The 23,772-nt window shown below is 46.7% G+C and overlaps 1 protein-coding gene across 8 annotated transcripts in view; it reads right to left on the bottom strand.

Moving 5' to 3' along the window:
- The window catches only part of ZHX2 (zinc fingers and homeoboxes 2), a 77,897-nt gene extending 54,642 nt beyond the window's left edge, over positions 1–23,255 (bottom strand). For 2 of the 8 annotated variants that reach the window (XM_074898492.1, XM_074898490.1), the window contains exon 1: positions 22,575–22,837. The gene's annotated coding sequence lies outside the window, so the exon portion shown is untranslated. Of the gene's footprint in view, positions 1–13,578; positions 13,717–14,909; positions 14,981–22,260; positions 22,374–22,574; positions 22,838–23,193 lie in introns of those variants that run through there. The other 6 variants (XM_074898488.1, XM_074898489.1, XM_074898493.1 and 3 more) reach the window with 6 other exon arrangements.
- Positions 23,256–23,772: the final 517 nt, after the last annotated feature.

Genomic DNA, 23,772 nt, shown 5'->3' on the forward strand with positions numbered 1-23,772 from the left:
AAACATAACCCCCATTTTTCAAAAGGGAAAAAAAGAAGATCCAGGGAACTACAGGCAGTCAGTCTCACCTCTGTGCCCAACAAGATCATGGAGCAGATCCTCCACACGGAAAATAAGGAGGTGATTTGTGACAGCCAGGATGGCTTCACTAAGGGCAAACAGTGCCTAAGTAATTCGGTGGCCTTTTATGATGGGGTTACAGTACTGGTGGATTAAGGTAGAGCAACTGACATCATCTACCTGGACTTGTGCAAAGCATCTGACACTGTCCCACATGACATCCTTGTCTCTAAATTTGAGACATGAATTTGACCAATGGACCACTGAGTGGGTAAGAAATTGGCTGGATGGTCTCACTCAAAGAGTTGTGGTCAACAACTCTGAATGGAGAGCAGTGATGAATGGTGTTCCTCAGGGGTTGGTGTTGGGACTGGAGCTGTTCAACATCTTTGTCGGTGACACGGACTGTGGAATTGAGTGCATTCTCAGCAAGTTTGTCAATGACACCAAGGTGTGTGGTGTGGTCAACAGGCAAGAGGGAAAGAATGCCATCCACAGGGACCTTGACAGGCTTGAGAAGTGGGCCTGTGCAAATGTCATGAAGTTTAACAAGGCCAAGTGCAAAGTCTTGCACATGGATTGAAGCAATCCCAAGCACAAATACAGGCTGGGTGATGAGTGGACTGAGAGCAGCCCAGTGGAGAAGGACTTGGGGGTATTAGTGAATGGAAAACTGACTATGAGCCAGCAATGTGTGCTCACAGTCAAGAAAGCCAACCATATCCTGGGCTGTATCAAGAGAAGCGTGGCCAGCAGGTTGCGGGAGGTGATTCTCCCCCTCTGCTTCACTCTTGTGAGACCCTGCCTGGAGTACTATGTTCAGCTCTGTGACCCCAAACATATGAAGGACATGGACTTGCTTGAGTGGGTCCAGAGAAGGGCCCAGATGATGAGGGGGCTGGAGCACCTCCCTTACAAGGACAGACAGAGAGTTGGGGTTGTTCAGCCTGGAGAAGAGAAGGCTCTGGGGAGACCTTATGGTGACCTTCCAGTACTTAAAGGGGGCTACAGGAAAGCTGGAAAGGGACTTTTTATCAGGGACTATAGTGACAGGATGAGTGGTAATGGTTTTAAACTGAAAGAGGGTAGATTCAGATTAGAGATAAGGAAGAAATTCTTTACTGTGATGTGGTGAGGCACAGGTTTCCCAGAGAAGCTGTGGCTGCCCCCTCCCTGGCAGTGTTCAAGGCCAGGTTGGACGGGGCTGTGAGCAACCTGGGCTAGTGGAAGGTGTCCCTGCCCATGGCAGGGGGGTGGAACTAGATGAGCTTTAAGGTCCCTTCTAACCCAAATCATTCTATCATTTTGTGATTCCACGATTCTATGAAATTAAGGCTGTGGCTTCACAAGACTGCAGATCTGGCTTTCTTGCGCCCATTTCTTGACTGAGACGTCCCAGCAGTGCAAAGCACGGCCTGGCCAGGACCCCCGGACAGGCCTCAGCAGCTGGGGGGATGGTGCCCCCGGCAGTGTATCACCCCTGCAGTCACCAGTGGCTGCCATTTCTGTACTTCTGAGGGCTGCGGCGTTGCAATGCCCGTGGGATTGGGGTGGGCTTTGGCTCCCATTGCCACCAGGCCACCCTGTACTGTTGCTCACCCCATGCCCTCGAATGTGCATTTCAGCCTGCTTATTAACATCTCCTAATTTAAATACTTAGGCCACTTTGCAACAAACATAGATGCTTTTGTGCCTGTGCTCTTGCATGTGGACTTCAATCAACAGGTTTTGGCCACATGTCCCACAACAGGTCGTAGTAAGTGAGGCAGTTTATTCTCTTCAACAGAGCTACCAGGCAAACAGTTTCATGTAATGTAATATGCTGAACCTGAATGGACTCTCTCAAACTGGATTCAGAAATGTCTATGGGCAAATACAGTCACAGATCAGCAGAGAGCTACTGCTAATGCTCAGATTTATATAGAATCACAGAACAGTTTGGGTTGGAAGAAACCATTAAAGGTCACCTAGTCCAACCCCCAATGTATATATACAACCTCCCAGCAAAGGAAACAGTGGCTCTGAAGTGTCTTGTGTAAAGCAAGTTAAGTAAACACCTTTAAATAAAGCTCATCAACCCTCCAAATCCAGGCAGGGTAGTTATGGCTCTCTTCAGCCTGAAATCAGTCCTAACTTTGCCAAGTCAATCTCTTTTCTTTGCGACACTTTATGACAACTTTATGACAACTTCCCAATAATTGGGAAGCAGCACAGAAACTTCAACCAGAACATCCTCAACTGCCCAAAGGCAAACTGCACAGCTTGGATTTAATTTTTATTTATATGCTTGCGTTTTCCAGATTAATGTGTGGTCTAAGCAAAAGCCAAAGCCAGAGTCTCCACTGCCTTCATCCAAACTCAGACATGAGCTCTCACAAGGCCCAGTGAAATAACCCACTTGGGCTCTGAAATCCCTTTTCTTTAGGGTACTCTGCCCTACAAGGAGTTCTGTAATGCTCTGTTCAAAGATGAACAGGGCTCAGAAATTTTATTCTTTATGGAAGGTATTTAAAAGCAGACATCATCTGCAAGCTATAAATCCTCCCTGCACAAACCTACCCTAAATCTAGAGCATCTGTGGACCAAATTTGACCCCTAAAATCAACATGCTCATCTCTCCTTTTCTGTTAAAATAAAGGCAGAATTGGAAGCTTAAGGTTGCTCCTCAGTTTGCAGCAGAGCCTAACTAGAAATCTGTCAAGTTTCTAGTCCGCACCTCAAATAGCCTTATCAAGTCATATAATCAGCAAGAAGCAGCCAAAGCAGGGCTTTATTGTCAGGGAATGTAAACAAATAGCAGGCAGTGCTGCTCATCTATCTCAGGTTGGTGCATATAATTTTAATTAAAGCATTTATGTAAATACAGATGCAAATTAGGTTCAGTATAGCATCTGGCAAATTACTATCAGAGCCCTGAGGCTACTGGCAAATTATCAGCATGAGCTTTCATGATGTGAAGGTACCAAACCCAGTCTTGGTCCAGACACCGTATATTATATTTGGCTTGAATTGGCAGTAAAACACCATATTGGTACATACATAAGAAGTTAAATAGTCTTCCATTTGAAAAAGAGCTCTTAGGAGCTAAACGAACATCACTGACATCCATCCTTTACATAGCCTATGTCTAGCAAGGAAAAAAACCCTTTTGCATTTCTGCAACACCTATCAAAGGAACTCAAAGCGCCTCTGAAATGTTAATTAATCCATACTCGCCTCAGGGGAGATCTATTTTAAAGATGGTTATATGGAGTCTGCATTCATGTCTCATTTGCCAAAGGCTCGCAGGAGGGAAAGCCACAGAGATTGAACCCAGACCTAGAAGCCTTGATTCCCTGCTCTTCCACATTCTCATCACAAGACCTCCCTCCCTGAAAATCACAAGAACTCACTCACACCAAAGAGGTGTGAACCTCTTTGGCCTAGATATCACTCCCTCAAAGTAGTGTTAACTTCAAAACCTTGTTAAAACTGCAAAGGTGATTACATGACAAGAAAAATAAGGGAAAACAAATCACAAAGGGAGGAAAAAAAAACCCACCCAAGTTTTGAAAATGCTGAAAGGATTTTATCTTTGGTAAATGGAAAGGTATGGCCAAGATAATGTTCACAACAATATCAGCATCAACTTCTGACAATTACACCTTCCCTCAAGGTGCAATTCCATCTTTAGGGCCTTGCAAGTGGAGATCAATTCCCCTTCTTTCAGAACCCTCCATTAAGACCAGTGCTTGGAAAGAAGCAATAGCTCCTAAGACTTAAGAGTACACTTAACTTGATCAACATCAATGATGCTTAAGCACATGCTTAACATCTTCCCTTCAATACCCTTGTGAATTTTCCAGGGTATGAATTTCCCACCAGCACTGAACTAAGTGAAATCACATTTCCAATTTATTCAGAATGGATGCAGAAGTTGACTGAAAACAATTGTTATTACTGTCAACGAAGAATAGGAGAAGGAAACGCAGTAAAGTTTGGAGTCACAGAGGTACATTCACAGCATGATAAAATGTGACACATACATGACATATCATTACTATGACAACATTGTTTGGAAGACATGGGTAATCAGCACTTTGTAAGCATATGGTCATATACTGGCCCCTTCCTGTGCTCAAAATTAAAAACAAAACAGAGGGACAGGAATGCTAAAGGCATCAAGCCACAGACTGGCCTGTTTGCATTCCTTTCCTCTGATATCAGTTATGATGACTGCAGATTCATTTAAATGCTTTGTTTATTGACTTGTTTGTCTGTCTTTAGCATTGTGTTTCCATAAAAAACCCCAATAAACAGGTAAAAATAGCAAGTGGTGCTTTTGAATTTTGGGACACTGGTGTGAATTCCTACAGTAACGGTCAGTTCCCAGCTGCAGGGAGAGTCTGGAAGAGGGGGAACGGGGAATGGAGATGCAACTAAGGACATTACAATGAGATCCTGTCTCCTGTGATCTATTGGAACAGGATAAACATGAGAGCTTCATGCCCTGGGAAGCTGGGCAGCCCTGTTCTCCATGACCCTGAAAAAACCTGGCACATATATATAGGAAACTTGCTGGAGAGCTTAACATTTCAGGCTTAGTTTCTCCACAGCATGTTTGCATCTTGACTGGACCATGCTCTAGCAAAACCATTTTCAGGGTCCCCTCTGCAAGAAGAAAACATGCCAAGTTTCACTGGAAGGAGGGATGCTAAAGACTGTTAAAAAAGATGAGACACTTCCCATTCTTATTTTGGGAGAAACCCAAGCTGAAATCACAGCCTTGCCACGTATGTGTTTCAAGTCAGAATCCACATTCCTCATGAAGGCCAAGTTGGCGATGCTTTCTTGTTGATAATGACATCTCAATAGACTTTTATCTGATCTGAGACTTAACTGGGCAATTCCAACAGACTGAATGATTGCACTAGTTCTGCCAAAGGCAGTAAGCAAAGATACAAGCAAACAGATAAAAAAGAGACTTGCAAGTCTGACGTGGCCTTTGCCATCCGTGCCACTTGACTGGCACACCCTTAGGGACCCGTGAGGAAACTGGTGTGTCCTATACTGTATTGAAAGTCGAGTTATTCAGGTAGCAACTCATAACCCAGGGACACAGGTGGATTAGAGGAAAAGGAGAGGCAAGAGGGTATGGTCCCAGCCAGGCTATGGGAGAGGAGGTTCTAATTCTCCACCTGACCTTGTGTAAACCATTTTTATTTCTCAGTGCTTCTACACCTAATTCTTGTAACAAAACTTTCCTGTATCACAAACACTGGGATGGAAAATATGCAAGCAGATATCAGCTGCTTGTATTTTAAAAGAGGTGGGATTAAATAAACTCCAACAAACCACTCTCTTCTCTGCTTCTCCAATGAAGCTGAGGATGACCTTGAGGTGTTTTTCTCAAGCAAAGAAATGTGTAACTGTAAAAGGCTGGGGAGTAAGAGAGGAGCAGTATTTCACCAAAGGGCCTGTAGTAACAGTGTAACAACATAAGGTCTTGAAGGGAGCTAAGGATTAAAACTCAGTGTGGAAAGAGAGAGAGGAGGTGGTAAAAACCCAACAGAATTATCTGTCTTTCGAGACTTGGGGGGTGAAGCTGTGCTAGGAAGAGGGAAGAGGGTTGCTCTGCTCAAGAGGTAAAGTTGGGCCTTGTGTCCTCTGTCTGCGTATTTTTCCACTTTTTATTTTTGAATCTTGCAACATTATCCAGCAATAGATGGCACACAGCTAGAATAACAACTGCCATGCCCCACTCCAGAAGGTGGCGGGAACATCAGAACCACCCCACAAAGACGGACAATTAGAGAGGACCTGCAACATTAAAATGTGCCTTCACCTCTGTTTTACTGAGGGGAATCTGAAAACACCCCTTCAAAAATTTACGGGAACTAAGATGCCAGAAGCACTCCAACAGCAGGCAAACACCCATATGTAATCTTGCCAAAACGCTACATGGCAGATAGGGCTATCACACAAAGCGGTGCTCTACAAGAGCCTCGCATAAGTCCTGCGCAGGCCAGAGAAAGGGTGGCTTCCCCAGTGTACACATGCCGTGTCTTGGGGCTGTGCCAGCATGGCCGTGTCACTCGGGAATCACACTTCTCCATGCTTTTTGGGCAGTACAGCTTTGCTGGCAGAAGTTGAATCCATGTAGACATGGATTAACCCCAAGCTATTTTCAGAAGAAGGAGAGATATGAGCTAACTTCCTAGCTTACATTACAACCCGTGCTGTAATAAAAAATTCAGCCTTGTGCCTTTCCACACAGAGCTGCTCAATTCACTGGGGGTGGGGACCACTGGATGTTGTCAAGTAAAGTCAAGATGCTGATGCGAAATAAATGGTTTTATAAAACAGGACAGTTTTCATTGATATGCAAACTTTAGATGAGTGCTGTTTGGGGCCCTATCACATCACATTAGTGCAGATGGACCCAACTATGCAAGCACGACAATCGCAAGGCAAATTTGTACTCCTTAAGCCAAGGCAAGCCAATATGTAAACAGTATCAGGGACAAAAATGAGAAACAAACACATCTCAAAGGGCAATTAAACTTTTCTGAAAAGGCCTAGTTTAGCAGGTCTTGCAGGACACCTTCATCTTAGCCTCAACCAGGAGCCATTTTATTTGGGTTCCCCCATTTCTACCCATGAACTATAAGGCTGGTTTTGCCCTTTCTTCCTCTTAATTCTAGGCTCAGATAACATTTTCTTGAATCAGAATTTACCATGAACCAAAGCTGTTGCTGGCTAGAGTACCCATCAATCTAAACGCACACGAAAATTTAAACTAACACTTCCAAATCTGGGTACTGCGTCCTAGGACACAAGGCAAACATGGATATACTTAATGAACAGCTGTTTTCTACCAAAAATGCTGGAGACTCACAAGTCCCTGTGAACTACTGGTACCCCATTGATCGCTTAGATGCCAAGAAATCACTTTAACGGCTAGACTTCAGAAATCACTATTCATAAATGTGAGCAATCATTTTTATCTTGACAAGACATGAGTACACTGGCACAAAAGGAAAATGAGTAATGAGTTGCAGCATCCTCCAAAGCACGGTCCAGTCCTCAGTCTGAAAGTGTTGAAATCAGGACTCTGCCCAAGAGTGCAAACAGACACGCTTTTTCCTTGGAAACACAACCCGCAGCTGAGCAGCATGCAGAAGACACATCTGGAATTTCTCTGCTGCCAGCAGCTCTTTTATGTCAAGTTATGACACCAAAAACCACAGGTTGTTCTCCACACAGAACCCCTCCCTCTTCCAGTTATTTCGTAGGATGTAGTTAAGTTTCTACTTACTGAAAATGTTAACTACTGATGTATTTTCTCACATCATTGATACCTGACCATTGATGCCTTTGACAGAGATAAGACACAGCCCCCAACATTCTGAATTACACTCGTTCCCTATGCTCTGGAACAGAGATTTTGCAACATTCCTCACCTGTGATTCAACCCTAAACTCAGAAAGAAGGAACAGGGCCTGCTTTGGGCAGACTCCTCCTCACTATCAAGGAAGAAGCGATGAAAAGGCTCCCAAAATTTAGGTGGAGCTTCATGCCCTTGCTGAGATGAGGGGAGAGATCTTCCACAAGGAAGAGAGCAGCTCTACAGATGGAGAGGTAACTGTCCCATTGGTAACTAAAAAAACCAATAACCTGCTCTGCAGCCTCCACTGCAGCTGTCTCTGGAAGAGCTGCACTAGCCAAGGTACAGGGACTCAATTCCTGCATTTACCCACTTTCTAGTTTTTGGAGGAATTGCTTCAATCAAGAATGACAAGGGTCACTCAAGATCTGAATGTTATTCTTGTCTCAGAAGTCTTCCCCAGAGGCGCTTATGCTAGTTCTGAGGGCAAAACCAGATGGCATTCAGCACGCTGACGGGATTGCCTGGAAATCAATGTGACAATGGAGTCCAATAAGAGCCTGCTGTAGTCATACAGGGTGCAATATGACCACTAAATTGTGGCTACCACCAGGCTACCTTGAGCGGGCTTTTCACCTTGTCCTAGCAGTATGAAATTAAGCTGTTAAGATAAAACCTTACAACACTGCTTTGGTGAAAGACAGGACTATGAAATTTTACTGTGGGTCCACTGTAATTTTGCTTCATCAACTAAAAGGAATCGCTCCAGGAGAGAAACCAAGCATCCCCTGTAATCTGATATAATCTGGGATAAAATATTCACACTCTGTAAGAAATAATAATGAGAAAGTTGTACCAGGGAATGCTTCTGATATGGGTCTATTTTGCTGCCTGGCTCTACTCTGGCACTATCCACAAGCCCAGAAGCTCAAACAATATTAAAAGTCTGGTCATTTCTGAGACACCCTGCATCTTTCAAACACACATGAGCCTTTTTACTCTAAAGGCCAGCTGCATATAGAAAAAACATTAAACTCTATACAGACCAGTCCTCACTTCTGGAGTCACACCTGTTCTCTTTAAAGCATATCTCCCTACTTTACCAAAAAAAGCCAGCAACAGTATTAACACTAGTGTTTGCTCTGCAGACGGCTGTGGGCAAGAAATATAGATTCTAATCTGCCTGGTGCACCATCAGATGAGCTGCAGTTGGGATTTAGTGGACAGGCTCTTTATTGCTGGTAGATGTAAGTGATGGGAAGAGCTCATTTTTATCTCCAGAATCTGGATGGAGGGGAAAAATAGCTTCCCTGCTGCTTTTTGGTACCAGAGGGAGCTAAAACAACTGACACCTTTCCAGGGAAAGCACTAATCAGTGCATCTCTCTGCGATCACGTAGGAGCTCTGTTTGGGATGGGACAAGAATGACTTGTAGCAACAGCTTCAGATGAGGCTTGGTGAGTGAGTGTCCCTCTCTTTCACACTAACTAGACTTTAATCAAAAGTAGCATTAAAGTTTTGGGCAAAACCATTTCCATTTTCTGCTGGTTTCCCACTGCTCAGCTCCTGGCAAATTGTTCAACTTTTGTGCCTCAGCTTCCCCATTATGAAAGTAATAAAACCTTCCCTGGAGGCATCATTTACACCTTGGTGCTTGTAGAACATGATGCAAAGGAAAGCACTACAGGAACTAGAGCAGCCAAGACTCTGCTCAGAGGCTGAATACCAGACACTAGACTAGGTTAGTCTGGTTATGAATCTGACATGTTACAGGGGGTTGCCTGGAGTAATGGCTCACCAAGGGACCAGCTGAGCCACTAATGCCTCAGCAAACCACCAGGCTCCTTGACCCCTACAGCCAGATGTGCAGCACAAGCTTGGAAAGCAAAACTAAAGAGAAGCTGCCACCTTCTTCATATTCATGAGCTCTTTAATAATGCTCAACAAAACTTGAAGGCATGTTCTCTGCTGTTGCTCTTGCCCTTTTGCACAGTGAGCAAGTCATAAATATTTCAGGGGAAGAGTCCAGAAAATTTGCAAGATTGGTCCTAGCCTTTTACAGCATTAATGAGCAGGCCATTAATAGTTAATGAAGGAGCTGCTGGTGATCTCAGAGGTAACGGCAAGATGAGACCAGCAGTGTTTGCCCATTCACTACAATGTGATAATGCGAAGGAACGGCTTGATCCTTTTATCAAACACTCCCCATCACGGCAAGACCCAGGAGCTGATCACAGGTCCTCCAGCAGAACCGCACCCGATACCCCTGCTCCACTGCTGTCACCCAGCAGGGATGGAGACTGCTGCAAAGGCTCTGAACCAACTGTCCTGATGCTCTGGGCACATCTGCAGGAGTGAAAAGGCCTCAGTGCTGCGTCTTAAACACAAGTGTGATGTCCCAAACACTTACTAGGTAGGACCACACAATGCATGTGTGCAGGTGCATGTGTGCACCCTGCAGTCATACATATGTAAAAATGCCAATAAAAAGAGTGGGGGTTTGGGCCTTTTAAAGGTCTCAGCTACTTGTTCGAAGCTGCACCTTGAAAGCCAAATTCACAATACAATTAGGCAGTCAACTTCAAAGAACAGCTCCTGTGATTTCAGCCTTGCACGGAGCAAAGACTTCAGTGAAAAGGTATTTTTGCTGTACTCACTCTTTCATGCCTCTGAACTGACACTGTCTTGTCTGTATGTTTGAAGCCGGGAAAGCACGTCACCTTTTGGTAACTCCTTTACTGGGAGCTTTACTGAGGAAGGGCATCATGCAGCTGCTGCCCGTCAGCCAGGCTGTCAAGAGCAACTCCAGCTCTATAGCCCAGACAGGGGCTAAATGAAAGTCAGATGGCAAGAAGAACTGGGTAAAAGTTTGGACATCGCCAAACTCCATTTCCTTCTTTTTACCCCTGCTGGCATCACCGATTTTTAAGGGATCTGTGAGGCTGGTTTCCAGCTGCCTCCACATTTGTGTGTATGTGGGTCTGTCAATCCCAGCACTACTTTTTTTTTTTTCAATTGTTGGCTAACGTCTGTTGCATTTGACAGAGGTGAAATTCTTGAAGATAGTAACTTCCTACTGGTCTCATGAAACAGGGTGTGGAGAAGAGATGCCCACCATCAGTGCCATGAAGTGCAGAAGGGTTAGTCTGACCCCTCTCCCATTCCATGTAGGAATTCAATCTCACGAGTTAAACACGCTGGAAAGTGGTTTGCGTCAGTCCCACTGGCCCCAGGAATAATCAGCTTCCTGGATTTCAGCTCACATCACATCTGGTTTGTGACAGATGAAGCTTTTACTGCTCAACAACTAATAGGGGTCTGCACAAAAAAGTAAAGATTGTTAGCAGATAGATTCCCTGAAGACCCCCAGGTGGACAGGGACAGCACAAGCCCATCTTCTTCAACAGCAAGCTCACAAACTGACTGGGGTTTGGAGGCAATCTGAATATCTCCCTTTTATGTAAGTGTCCTTAGCACAGAGTGCAAAAGTTTGCACTTCATCTGTTCAGGCTGTTAATGCTCAGAGCTGGCATTCAAGAGCCTTGCATTCACTGTGAAGAAGGAAAGGAAAAGTAAAGCTCAATTTCAGAGTTATAGACTTAATTTCACCCTCCAAACCAGAGATGTTAAATAGCACAGGAGTGAAAGGCAAGTGCAGCATTGGGCCCTTTCTTAAAGAACTATCACAGAATTGTCTAGGTTGGAAAAGACCTTGAAGATCATCCATTCCAACCATTAACCTCACACTGACAGTTCCCAACTACACCAGATCCCTCAGCACTATGCCGACCCAACTCTTAAAACACCTCCAGGGATGGGGACTGCACCATCTAACAACTATGCTTTGCTTAATCTGTCTGCAGGTACTCACTGAAGAGACAAAAAACTTCTCTGTCAGCACCCTACTCTCACCTAAATGGTGGGCAGCACCTCCTGGGATGATCAATTTCTAGTTTTTAACAAAACTGGTCCTTGGCTTTGCTTGCCTTCAAACAAGACTCTGCCTGCCTACTTTCAATGAAGATCAAAGGTGACCTCAATAAAACCTCACTGTATTAAGATCTATAAAATAAGTTTATTATGTTAAATTTCAAGTAATTATTTTATTCTGTAATTTGATTAAAAACTATCATTTGCCAAATGTGCCTTGGAAAAAAATATTAGTACTTGGATTTAATATTAAAGTACATAATTAGCAATGAATGTACAGTGCTTCCTTTTAAAACCCATAGCATGTAACATTCCTTTATACTTTAAGTGGGGAACATCTTAAAATCATTATAAAACTTGATTTAAAGACTTTAATACCTTGAACTATTTAAATCACATTAAGGATGAAACTTCTCGTATGAAGAACCCTGCCAAACTCAGATGTGCATTGGGCTGTTCCTCACCCTCATACCATCTATTTTACATAATTTAAGAATGGGTATTTTAAAGCCACAGACAAGTAAGAAAAAAGTTTAATGACCAAAAAAACCCACCCAACTTCAAATGTTTCTTAATCAGCTTCCTACTAGGTGCCTGTTTCATTTAAAAAAGAAGAAAAAACAGAGTAGTAAGATTCTTAATATTTTTCCTCCTAGCTACACTGTAAAAGTTTCAGTACTAAGTCTGTGTTAAACTTACTGTTTCCAACTTTTTGAGTACTTGTTTTTTACTGATTTTAAAACACAGCAATGGGACAAAGGCCATTCACATGCTAGCCAAAAAATCAAGGTGCAACCCCAACCAAGCCAAGTGGCTACAGTGAAAGGTGAGGAGTGTTTCAAGATGAGTATCTGTAGGTTGTAAAAGACCAATAGTAAGGGGTGGCAAATCACAGTCTTTCTCCACTGCTGTGCAGATCAGCGATCATGAATGAGAGCAGAAGAAGGGTCTCCCGGCTGATCTGTGTGCCAGAAGCTCACTGTGGGAATCCTTCTGAAAGATGCTATGGCAGTGCCCAGATGTGCAAACCAAACCCAATGTGACAGTGACCTTATGACACACGGTAGCAACCTCCACCCTGAGATTCAGTAAAAAGGTCAGGATGAGAGTGAGAAGGAACAAACGAAATCCCCATCTACACAGATATGAAAAAAATACAGGCAGATTAAAAAATTAAAGTAAAATCATAACAGCATGTTAGATGAAAACATGAACCAGTCTGAGCAGTCCTGCGAGAGCTGCACCTACTACAGGGTATTCCTTGCACCAGTGTGAGGCAAATAGCAAAGGATGCATCGAGTCCAATGCAGCTAATTGAAAAATATGACCAAATTCCAACCTTGGCTGCAGATATCGATATAGAGAGGAGGCGGCTCAGGTATGAACTAATCTTTCCTGTGCAAATACACTGTTTCCAAATGCAGCAAACTACAGCTCACACTGTTGCACACAAAACATCTAAAAGAGAAGTTAGAAGTGTGGCAGAGACCAGGTGGTAATCTCCATCCCCTCTTGCTGCCTGCTACCTTCTCTAGGTAAAGCAGCCTGCGAACAGCCACAAATCCTTTGTCATACAGTACTGCATACTGTTTATATCACCACCCATTTTAGGATGCGGCAGTGCTAATGTTAAATGCACAATATCCTTGCAAAGTACCGTGGCCACTTTTCAGGGTGTGTTTCCCGTTTCAAAGCAGGTCCCTCACTCCATCAGGAACCAGAGAAGCTCATTCCCTGTGGCTGGAAAGGAGCCTTCCCTGCCCTGCAAGCACCCTGGCGCAGCAGGCTCCCTGCCGGGATGCGGACACATGTGATGGCAGGGTGGGAGCAGGCAGGTGGTGGAAGAGGGGAAGAAGAGTGTACCACGAAGAAATTAAAAATGCAAAACATGCAGTCAACAACGTACATCCTCCTAAACTGGGCACAGAGTGCAGATAGGGGTTTGTGACTTTTTTTTTTTTTTTTCCAAAACCCCCACATATTTAAGTCCCCTAGAAATTTTGTGGGAGAGGTGCTCAGCAGGGAACTGAAGTCAGCTGGCAAGGGGTGTGCTAATGCCCTGTCATCCCCCATGCCCCACACCTGCAGACCTCAAGGCTGAAAGCACCCACTCATGAGCACTTTGCAGGGAGAACGAGACTGTCTACTACTTGCCAAGAAGCAATAGCAGAGCAAACAAAAAGGAGTTCAGATTTCAGAAGATTAACTTTAAATCCACTGACCTGGTGCTCTGATCTGCTGTTGGAGAAGAGATGGGGTCGGAGCTAAGATCATCCCTATGTATGAGCACTCTTTGGCATAAATAATATCGTGACACTCCTCTCCTGGGTTGGTGATGCACAGAGTGTTTGCATGCTCACCTGGACCATCAAACAGAGGGCAAACACATAAAAATAAGGTAAAACATGAGAATAAGGTACTTATAGATGAGGCTAAGATCCAGGATAACAGGACAAGCAAACAGAATTCAAGGCACTTCAAGTATATTTAGGCTTGGAAGCAAAACACTTTAGAGAGCTAACATTCTTTTTTCTTGTGTCTGATTAACTGTGGATTTTGAAACTTGTGTTCGCCTTGAGTAGTATTTCCCAAACCACTTCATCCCCTTGACATAACTGCAAGGCACACAGACGAGATGCCAGCAGATACACAGAGAAGCATCCTCTAAAAACTGTTTTAGCGACAGCAAAATTGTGAGGATGCTCTAACTCTAAAGAAAGACAAGATGCCAAGTTGAGAGCAGTTAAGAAATCAGTTGCCTCCAAACACATCGTTCTTCCTTGTTGCATCAATTGCTTTAAAACACATGTGGAGCCTATTCCTTCCTTATGCTGGAGGATCCCAGACAGACAGAGGGAAGTAAAGGCCTCCTAAGGCAGCAGTTCCCTCTGAATTTAATCACAACCATTTGTACCTGGAAAACTCCTACCCACAGCAGTTAGGCAAAATCCTGCAGGTCCTCAGCAGCCACCAGCCTCTGTGGCCAGCAGCCTGGCACAGCTGCACCAGGGACTCTGCCACGTTTGCTGACTTTCCTGTGCAGCATCCCCAGGTACCTTCCCTGGTTTGAAAACCCCACATGAGGTTTTTTCAGCATTTTATCACTGCTGGCTTCTCAAAGAAAATTAAACCTAACACTCAAAATGGTAACACAGTGGAGCTGGTGCCTTCCTGTTAAGATGCTTGTGCCTCAGCACAGGTTGGGGAGACCTGTGCCTTAGGTTGAAGCCCAGGTAAAAGTGCTTTTGGCTCTCAAAAAAACCTGGCTGCCCAGTCCTGAGAGACGAAGGAGATCCCAAAAATCTGCAACCACGAGGTCACAACTCCTCTTGGTACCGAGCATTGCCTGACAGTAATGAAAAGCAGCATCATGACTGTGACAGGCTGCAAGAGATACCATGGGGATGCCAAACAGGGACAGGGAAATAAGTAAGTGATAAAGGACTCTGTAACCACCTTTCGCTAAGCGAAAGGAGGGTGCTGGTGCAGTGGTCCCACAGGCAACCATGCGCTCTCCCTAGGAGGGAGCCGAGCGTTCAAACAACTTCCTCACCTTTCAATCACATGGAAATAAATAGGTCCAACTCAACATTGCTCTTCTCAGAAGACCGGGGAGGGGAATCTCTTTGGAAAAATGCAGAAAAAAATCAGCTTCAGGGGGGACCGTGATCCGCTGGGATAACCCCATCTTCCACAATTTTCAAGGAAACTGTACTGAAGCCCAGATGACAAGCACCGAAGCCTGTAACAGCAGTGTGCTCCCAGCATATCATTTAAATAAATCAGTTTCTGGAGAGACAAAGGACAAGGAAAAACTCCCTGCGGTGTCTGACAGTTCATGCTTAAGAGGATGTTGAGAAAAAACCCCACAACAAAACATATTTGCTTTAGAGGTGGGAGGCAGGAAGAGGGGTGGGAAAGGCATCTCCTCAAAAACACTTCAGGCCAGAACCATCAGGACTTTCCTTTATTGCATTCGAGAGTGAATCAGCAGTGCTCCGCCAGCCCGGCAGCAAAGCTCCGAGATGCCGGCACTGTCTGCTTTGTACCAGCTTCCCCCAGCATGAGAGGACGCAAAACCTCCCCGCAACGCTTCCCAGGGCCTCTGTCCTGGCACTCTTTGAAATCCAACAAAACTTACTACCTCCAGCTGTTTACTCCGGGATTTTCTTCCTGCAAAACAGATTTTAAAAAAGAACAAGTATTTCCCCACTTCTGCTATCTGAGTAAACATTACTGAGTAACATAAAGTAACTGAAACTAATAAGCACGAAATTAGGTTTAAAAATATTTTTTTTAAATTGTCTAAGTTGCAGAGTGACAAAAAGGAACACATGCATCTGACGCAAGGGAAGGGGCACCGAGTTCTTAAGAAATAGTGGTATTTTATTAAATCCCTCTGAAAGCGCCTTTAGCAGGAGCTCAGAACCTGCTTTTTTCTTTTGGGTGCTATTTAAAAAAAGAAAAACCAACACGAACCAGAAGACTGTTTAAAAATAAAGAAATCACATTTTTCCCTACACAGCTTTGCTCACAGGGCTTCTTCCTCCACTCATCAGACTGGACAAGAGGTTAAATAACCCTGAACTTGAGGCTTCCTTAGTTATTGTCACCGACTCAAAACAAGCAAGAAAATCTCTTTCCATTTGTGGGGTTTTTTTGTTTGTTTTAAGCTCTAGCAAGTAAAATACGCAGTTTTCACACCAGAAAATGGTGAGAACAACAGACAATCCACAGGTAATTTGAGGTTGCAGGTTTAAAAAAATATTTAGTATTTAAGAGGGGAAATAAGGTCAGGACAGGACTAGTGGGAAAAAAAGATGAAAGGAAAACTGAGATTTCAGGCCCATCATGGGGCATGGAAACCAGTGCGAGAAGTTCCTCTCCCACCCCTCCCACTGCTTGACTGCTTGCATGAAGTTAATTGTCCCCTCCACTGGTGCCAACTGGGATCACACCGTAAATCACATCACTGAAATGCTTCAGGTTAAAAAATAATACTAAAAAACCGTATCTCTCACTTAAGAAAGGAGAGAGCGAAGCAGAGGTTTGCTTCTCACTGAGATTGTTTCCATGCAAACCCACAGCTAAGGGTACAGTGAGTGGAGTAACACATGGGAAATAACTTCATTCTTCAGCTTTGCCACATTTTTTCAGGACAGATCAATTTCAGGCTGTGGAGGAGTCTCCCAAGTGAACTGAACTATGCTGTGGTCAGGTAACACAGGTCTGGAGGAAACTTTGTGACATGCACAACAGAGCCACCACTTGTGTTTGGGCCAGGATGCTCCTGTGCTCCAGAGTCCCCAGTGCCTGCTCCTGCAGGGAGGATGGGGCTTAACCTGGGCTTAACTCAAGCAGTAAAAACGGTCTTCCAGAGAGGAGTGCTGATGTGCAGATATCAAGAGCTGAACGAGCACACGACAGCAGACATCTCTGCATGGAAACATCTCACGTCAGGTCTGTACCACTAATGCTTACCACGTGGTTGTATCAGCCCAAGGCAGGACATATCATTGATGGAGCTGTGCTCCAAAACCCGTGAGCACAAAGACTGTTACCCCAGCAAAGGGCCATATTTGCTAATGCCACTTATCAAACTCATTGCACAGAGTTGGGAGGATTAACCCACCACCAGCAAATTCACCCAAGGAGCAAGTTCTTGGCATAGTTGAGGGATGCAGACCCACCAATGTGCTTGTGCACTGCTAGGTGCTGGGTACACTGAAATATATAAATGCTTACTTTTTTACCAAGGCCTGTAGTGATGGGAAAAAGGGCAATGGTTTTAAACCAGAATAGTGTAGGTTTAGATTGGATGTAAGGAAGAATTTTTTTACGATGAAGTTGTGGATGCTCTGGCACTGGCAGTGCTCAAGGTCAGGTTGGATGGGGCTTTGAGCAACATGATCTACTGCACGGTGTCCCTTTCAACCCAAACCCTTCTATGGTTCTAGGACCTATGAATGCTGGGGCTGTCCTTCAAGGCAGAGCCCTGGGGTGTGCGCAGCCAGCGGGCTTCCACCAGCTGCAAAACAAAGGGCAGCACAAGACCAATGGAGACCTACATCACTGCAGAGCTTGTCAATGTTGTAGACGGCAACTAGGGTGAGCCTGGACCACGGCCCTGCTTAACCTGTAGTCTATGGGGGCAGGAGGGGATCTGCAAATTCCTCCCAAAATATCTGCAAAAGGTAATTTGAGAAGCAAGCAAGTGGTGAGCAGGCTTTGCTTTGCTAGATAGGTTCCTAATCGAAAGTCTGCCCAGGGTGCACAACCTGGAAAAGGTATAAACCATAGATGTAGCTGGGGAGGCTCGTTGCTGGAGTGACACTGAATTCCTTGCATGTACCCTGCTTTCACCACCTCGCACGAACCCTGCACACCAGGCTGATGGGCTTGTCAAATCTCATTGAAATGTCCCCCCTCCTTTCCCGACGTGCAATTTCTAACCACGCAGGCATTACAGATCACCTTCTTCCCCATTTGCTTCCCGACCCTTCCTCCCTTCTCCATCAGCCCTCCAGATGGCAAACACACCCCTCTGCCAAGCGTCAACACGAGTCTTCCCACTGCCAGTCCTGCTCCGGGCATCGCCTGCCACAGGCAGCTCTGGCATGTGCCGTCTCATCTGTGAATTCAAGGGGATGTTGCACCATAACCCATGTCCTCAGCTACCAGAATAAACCCCCCCTCGGAGGACTTTAAAAAAGTCCCATCCTGGTTACCAATGCCAGAACCTCCTCTGCTTGCCTGTGTCGTTCTCCCTCTGCTCACTAACAAAAACCAGCCATCTGAGTCTTCTTCAGTGCTAAATACACAAAATCATTTCACACATCTCCCTCAGTTTGACCGGATTTCCCAGTTTCACCAGCAGACTCACAATACTGGCCATTTTATGTAAACTCAGCTTATGTAAAATTCAGTTTTCACTTTAGAAACAGGTTTTGGGTTTCACTGTTCTGAAAAATGCTTGCCAAGTGCATCGTCTTATATCCAAACGCACAGCGTTTCTTGAAACAACCCCAAGTGCATCTTTTTTTAAAACAAAACAATCAATCAAACAACCCTTCTGACTTGCAAAGGCATGGCGGTTTTGGGGAGGGAGGGCTGGGCTGGTGGTTTCTGAACTGCCTCCGGATAGCAAGGCTGGAATTGAGCTCTCTTCTTCCAAGGGCCCAATTCACTTCACTTCTATTTTGCTACACTTTTGCAAACCAAACTCTCAATACTAGCCTGTACAAATAGCATTTGTAACATTCTGGAAATTAACAACTCTTTTGGCTTTTTCAGAAAAAAACCCAAACTTGCTGCTACCCTGGGACTGAATCGTATCATGACAGTCAGTAAACTTCAGACCTACTGATTTTGAGGGATTAATAAAATAAACTAACACCAGAAATTAGTTCCAGCTGATGTGACACATGTAAGCACACCTTGACAGAAGGCCAGCAATTACTTTAATGGTTTTAAGTTAAAGATTTTACAGATTATTTTAATGCCTACTTTTGTTTATTACTTACTTTCAATACAAACAGATACCATCAAGCAGATGTGATTGTTACAACCTTCAGTTTGCAGGAACTCTTATGGCAAAAACACACTTGCTGAATTATCCTCACACTTGAAAGAAAGTCAAAAAAATAATTACACTGTCTCCACACAAAAAGCAAAGGCAGCTTTACTGTAACCTGACGGCCATGCATTTAAAATCTCAGGGAATTCAGTTGTGACACTGTCTGTTTCTAAACAAATTCTAATCAAAACGCTATTTTGATTTATGTTCAGTGGATGATTTCAATCCTTAAGTGGACACGTAGGAAAGTAATTTAGACATGGGTCAAAACATCCCAACCAGAAGAGACTCCAAATAATATTGCTGAGGATCATCCGAGTTAGAGCAAAGCTAAAAGGAATAAAACCCGAAGATGTCGCACATGCAAATACAGTGATGTCATGCCTGGCATTAAAATTTTCATCTTGTACGAGCATGAGCCAAACCTGCTGTGTTCTCATTCCAGCCTGCAGCAGTTTGAAAGTGGTTTGAAAATGTAAAAAGAAGCAAGTAACTTCGCTATATTTAATGTTAGCTTTCTTTTTGGACTTGTAATAAAAACACAAGAAAACTACTTCTCCCTAACAAAAAGAAACAAAACATGACCCTGTCAACTTAGGCTGTCTCATACAATAAATTCTTGATTTAACAGACACTGTTTAGAAATTGTTTATTGTAACTAGGGTAAATAGGGAAAAAGAAGTGGTATTTTGAGAGGAAGCGGTTAGAAGGAGCATGCTCCTTTCAAACGTCAATGACAGAGATGTCCCGTGGGATGAAACTCTGACAGGAGAACTTTTGGGGTTGGCAGGCAGGAAAAACGTCATTTTATGAAGGTGAGTAATCACGCAGGCTTTGGCTGAATACTGAGCTATGCACATCTATAAGTGCTTTCCGGCACCGAGTTCATCACAGGTGCAAGAAGAGAGGACGAACACAGGAGAGCTCTTGGCCATACATTTCTACAGAAGCCTGAAAGGGGTAACACGCACCCGACTGCCAAAGTAAAATACAGACTGGCCAACAACTTCAAAAATGTATGGCTTTTCAGCATTTATGTTCTTCTCGACTGCTGACCGGTACCTTGCTTTCCCTGACCTGGAGATCAATTTGCAATTCTGTGTTTCAAAGAGCTGCTGAGTTCATACAACAGACTGAAGCCACATCTACATTAGAAAGGTTTCACCGGGACAGGAATATATTACACTGGCAAAGCACTTTGGTCACAGATACCTCTTAAACAACGAAATTACTCCTCTACGCAGCACAGAGCAGTGTTACTTCACATGCCCTTTCCCAGTAAGGCTATGTATGAGAGCTTTCTGCGAGAGACATCAGACCCCTGCTAATCACACCTGCGCCTGCACAACTATTCCCAGCCCCAGTCAGGAGGGATAAACCCCGCGCAAAATTTAATCTGTAGGTGTTTTTTAAAAAAAGACAATTCACTGTCTAACTACATGTGGATTATTTGCAGGTGAGCTGGATGATGAAGAAGAGAGGGGCAAAGATTTACCATCATTTGCTGTAAAAGAATTATGTTGAGGCATTTGTCATTTTAGGTCTCAGCCCAATTTGGAAATGTTTTGGTGGTTTTTTTTTTTTGTTGGGATGACTACCATTGCTTCACTAAGGATGGGCTAAAATCCCTTCCTGAACTGTGATCTTGACACCTGTGGGACAAAGAAATCAAATAGGAAAGACCAGTTTTGCCCTGCTGACGGCCTTACACTGCGACCCCAGCATTGCTGAGGGTGATCCCCGGTGCTGCCAGAGATGCAGCTTCACCAGGCACCCCACGCTCTGCCACCCTCACCCGCTGCTCCTCACAGCCCCACCTCGGGACCCAGCTGGCAGGAGGTGCTGACACCCAGCAATCCCGATCATCAAGTTACCTTCCCACCCAGCAAGAGTCCTCCTCTACCCTCCCATTCCTACTTCTTTGGCTGCTTTTCCTCCTTCTGCTCTCTGCCTTCAACCTAAAACTTTTGCAGAGCTCCTCTGCACAGCAGGGCCCTTGCAAGCTCGCAGGGTTTAAAAAGGAGTACCTGCCCAGAGAGGATGGGGAGCCTTCATCCAAGAGGTGCCTGGGCAGCCCAAGGGGCGAGGAACCAGGGCCATGCCCCCACCAGGCTGTCTGCTGGAGGAGGAATTCCCAGGCACAAAGTGAACAGGAAAGAGGCTCAGGAAAGAGCAGGGCAGAGGGATCCCCCAAAGTCAGGCTGGCACATCCCAACTCCACTTCCGAGTTTTATTCCTAGCAAAGAGGGGAGAAAAAACTGACTTCTGCTGTCTCCCTCATCCCAGAGGGAGAAAGAGAAGGGAAAAGAAAAAAGTAGGCTTTGGAAACCAGATAAAACAAAAGGGAAAGTCATCCCTCCTAAAAAAAAAAAAACAAAAAACAAACCAAAAGTGGGTGCAATGTGCCAAAGGCCGAGTTTCCCTGAATCTCCCCATCCCGGGGAAAATAAAACGCCAGGGGAAGGCAGAGACCTTGTCAGAGGCTGAAGGAGGGATGGAGCGGGGCGCCCGGCTCTGCCCCGCCGCGGTCCCGGCTCGGCGCGCCGGCCCGCTCCGCCCCGCCGCGCTCCGCCGCTACCGGCAGCGGCGGGGCAGGAGGCAGCGATCCCCCGCGCCACGGCGTCACGGAGGAGCCGACAAGGAGGGGGGCCAGAGGGGAAAAAAAAAAAAAAAATATCAAAAATTAAACCAGAAGAAACCGCTGCCAAGTCCGGCCGCGGGCGCGGAGCCACGCGTGGCAGCGGCGCCCGGGCCCCTCCTGCGTCCGCAGCACCCCCGGGGCGGCTCTGCCCCCCCTCCCCTCCCTGGAAGCCAACGGCTCCTTTTTAAAGACCGCACTGACAAAATCGCCCTGCTCGCCTCTACGTAACGCCCTGTCGAAAGCGGACGCCATATTTTGTGTTGCTGATGTCGACATAGACAAACGTAGACATGTTTTTTCCCTCCCCCCCCCCCTTCCTCCTGCCTTCCCCCCCGTCACCCAAACTTGCGATCGGGAGGTGGTGGGGAGCGGGGAGGAGGGCGGGGGGAGGGGGGGAAGAGGCTGCATGGCGAAATATTAAAAATATATCTAAAAAAATTAAGAGCCCACCCCGAACAACCCTCCCGGCTTCCCCCCCCACCCCCCCAGTCTTCCCCGCTCCCCCCCCCCCCGCCCTCCTCCCGGCCCCCGCCGGAGTCCCGGGAACCGGGGACAGTTTTTGCGGGCGAGGAAAAGTTGGGTGCGAGCGGCCGGGGCGGGAGCGCCGGCGAGTGCATGTGTGCAGGGAGGGGGGGCCGGGAGCGCCGCGCCGCCCGGCGGGGGGGGCCCGCCTGGGAAGTTTCCTACCTGTGCCCAGGGCGGCGGCACCGACTGTCCCGGGCGGAGCGGCACCGGGGCTCCGCGCGCCGCTCCGCGCCGCTCCGCGCGCCGCCGCGGCAGCCCGCGGCCGCGGGACCCCGCGCCCCCCGCCCCCGCCGCGCCGGCCCGCGCGGAAACACGCGCGCACCGCCACGCGCGCACGCACGCTCACGCCGCCCCGGCCCCGCCGCGGAAAAAAAAAAAAAAAAAAGGAAAAAAAAAAAAGGGAAAAAAAAAAAAGAAAAAAAAAAGGAAAAAAAAAAAAGAGCCCTCGATCGGTGGGGATCTACGCCAAAACCCACATGATCTCTGACGTCAGCGTGCGTATTTGCATACGATACCACCGCCGGCGCGGCCGCCGGGGTCCCTCGGCGCGGTGGAAAGTTGCGAGCGGGGCCGTGCCCCCCCATCCCTCCTCCCGGCTCCGGCCGCTCCTCCTCCGGCTCAGCCCCGCGAATTTTCCACGCACCCCCCCCTCGCCCCGAGCGGTGCCCGCGTGGGCTCCGCCGGGCGCTCCACAGCCCGTGTGGTGACGCCGCCGGCCCCTGCCCGGCCCGGCCGGTGGCATCGCCGGGCGCTCCGCCGGTCCCCGCCGCGGGCCCGGTCCCGCTCCACGGGCGGAACCACGCGGACCCCGCTGATCCTCCGGGCGGAGCCAGGGCTCGCGGCGGGGGCGGCCCCACCGGCCCCGGGCGGTGCGGGCGGTGTCGGCGCCGGGAGGGCACGGACCCTCGGTCCAGGATCGCGTGGCTGCACCTCCCCGTGTGGGGACGGGACCCCCACCTCGGCACGGCGGGGCTGCCCCCCTGGTGTAGGACGGCGGAGGCTGGACCCCGCTATAGGGGCGGCGGCGGGACGATGAAGGGCTGGAAGAGGTTGTGCCGCTTCCGTGGGGCTGCCCCTCCGAGCGGGACGGGTTACCTGGGGAGGTGGGAGGCATTTCTTCATCCTCGGCTTGTGATGGAATTTGGGTGGGCTTCAGGCGGTGGTTGTGTATTGCTTTGCAGAAGGTGGTGTGTATTTCCAAGGGATGCTGCAATCTCTGCTCCTCTGCTGCATCGCAGGAATCCTTTCCCCCATTTAAAACTGTCGTTGAACTCTCGTGCCTCTTTGCCTTTCTTCCACAAAGATCTAGACAGATAGGACCCAGACTATTTTCTGTTTACTTCAATGAAGTAATTAAAAGAAAGAATTTACCGATTGTATCTTGCTACGAGATAGCGGATCTTCCAACAAGTCCAGGCTAATAGGATTTACGAGTAGCATAATCTCACTGTAACTTCAGGGGTGTGCTATCTACGACGAGGCGTCTTTGATTCGACCACATTAAATTAATATTTTAATTGTATATTTAGAGCTCCGAGGGCTTTGAACCTCCCCTTGCTCGGGCTCTCGCCCTGCCCCGTGTCGCCAGCCTGGTGGCACTCAGGGTCGGAGCCAGGCTGCGGTTCTTAACCCAGCCGGGCAGCTGCGCCGGGCAACGTTTGTTTCCTTTCCCCG

The sequence above is a fragment of the Athene noctua genome, chromosome 2 (genome assembly GCF_965140245.1).
Source record: "Athene noctua chromosome 2, bAthNoc1.hap1.1, whole genome shotgun sequence".
Lineage (NCBI taxonomy): Eukaryota > Metazoa > Chordata > Aves > Strigiformes > Strigidae > Athene > Athene noctua.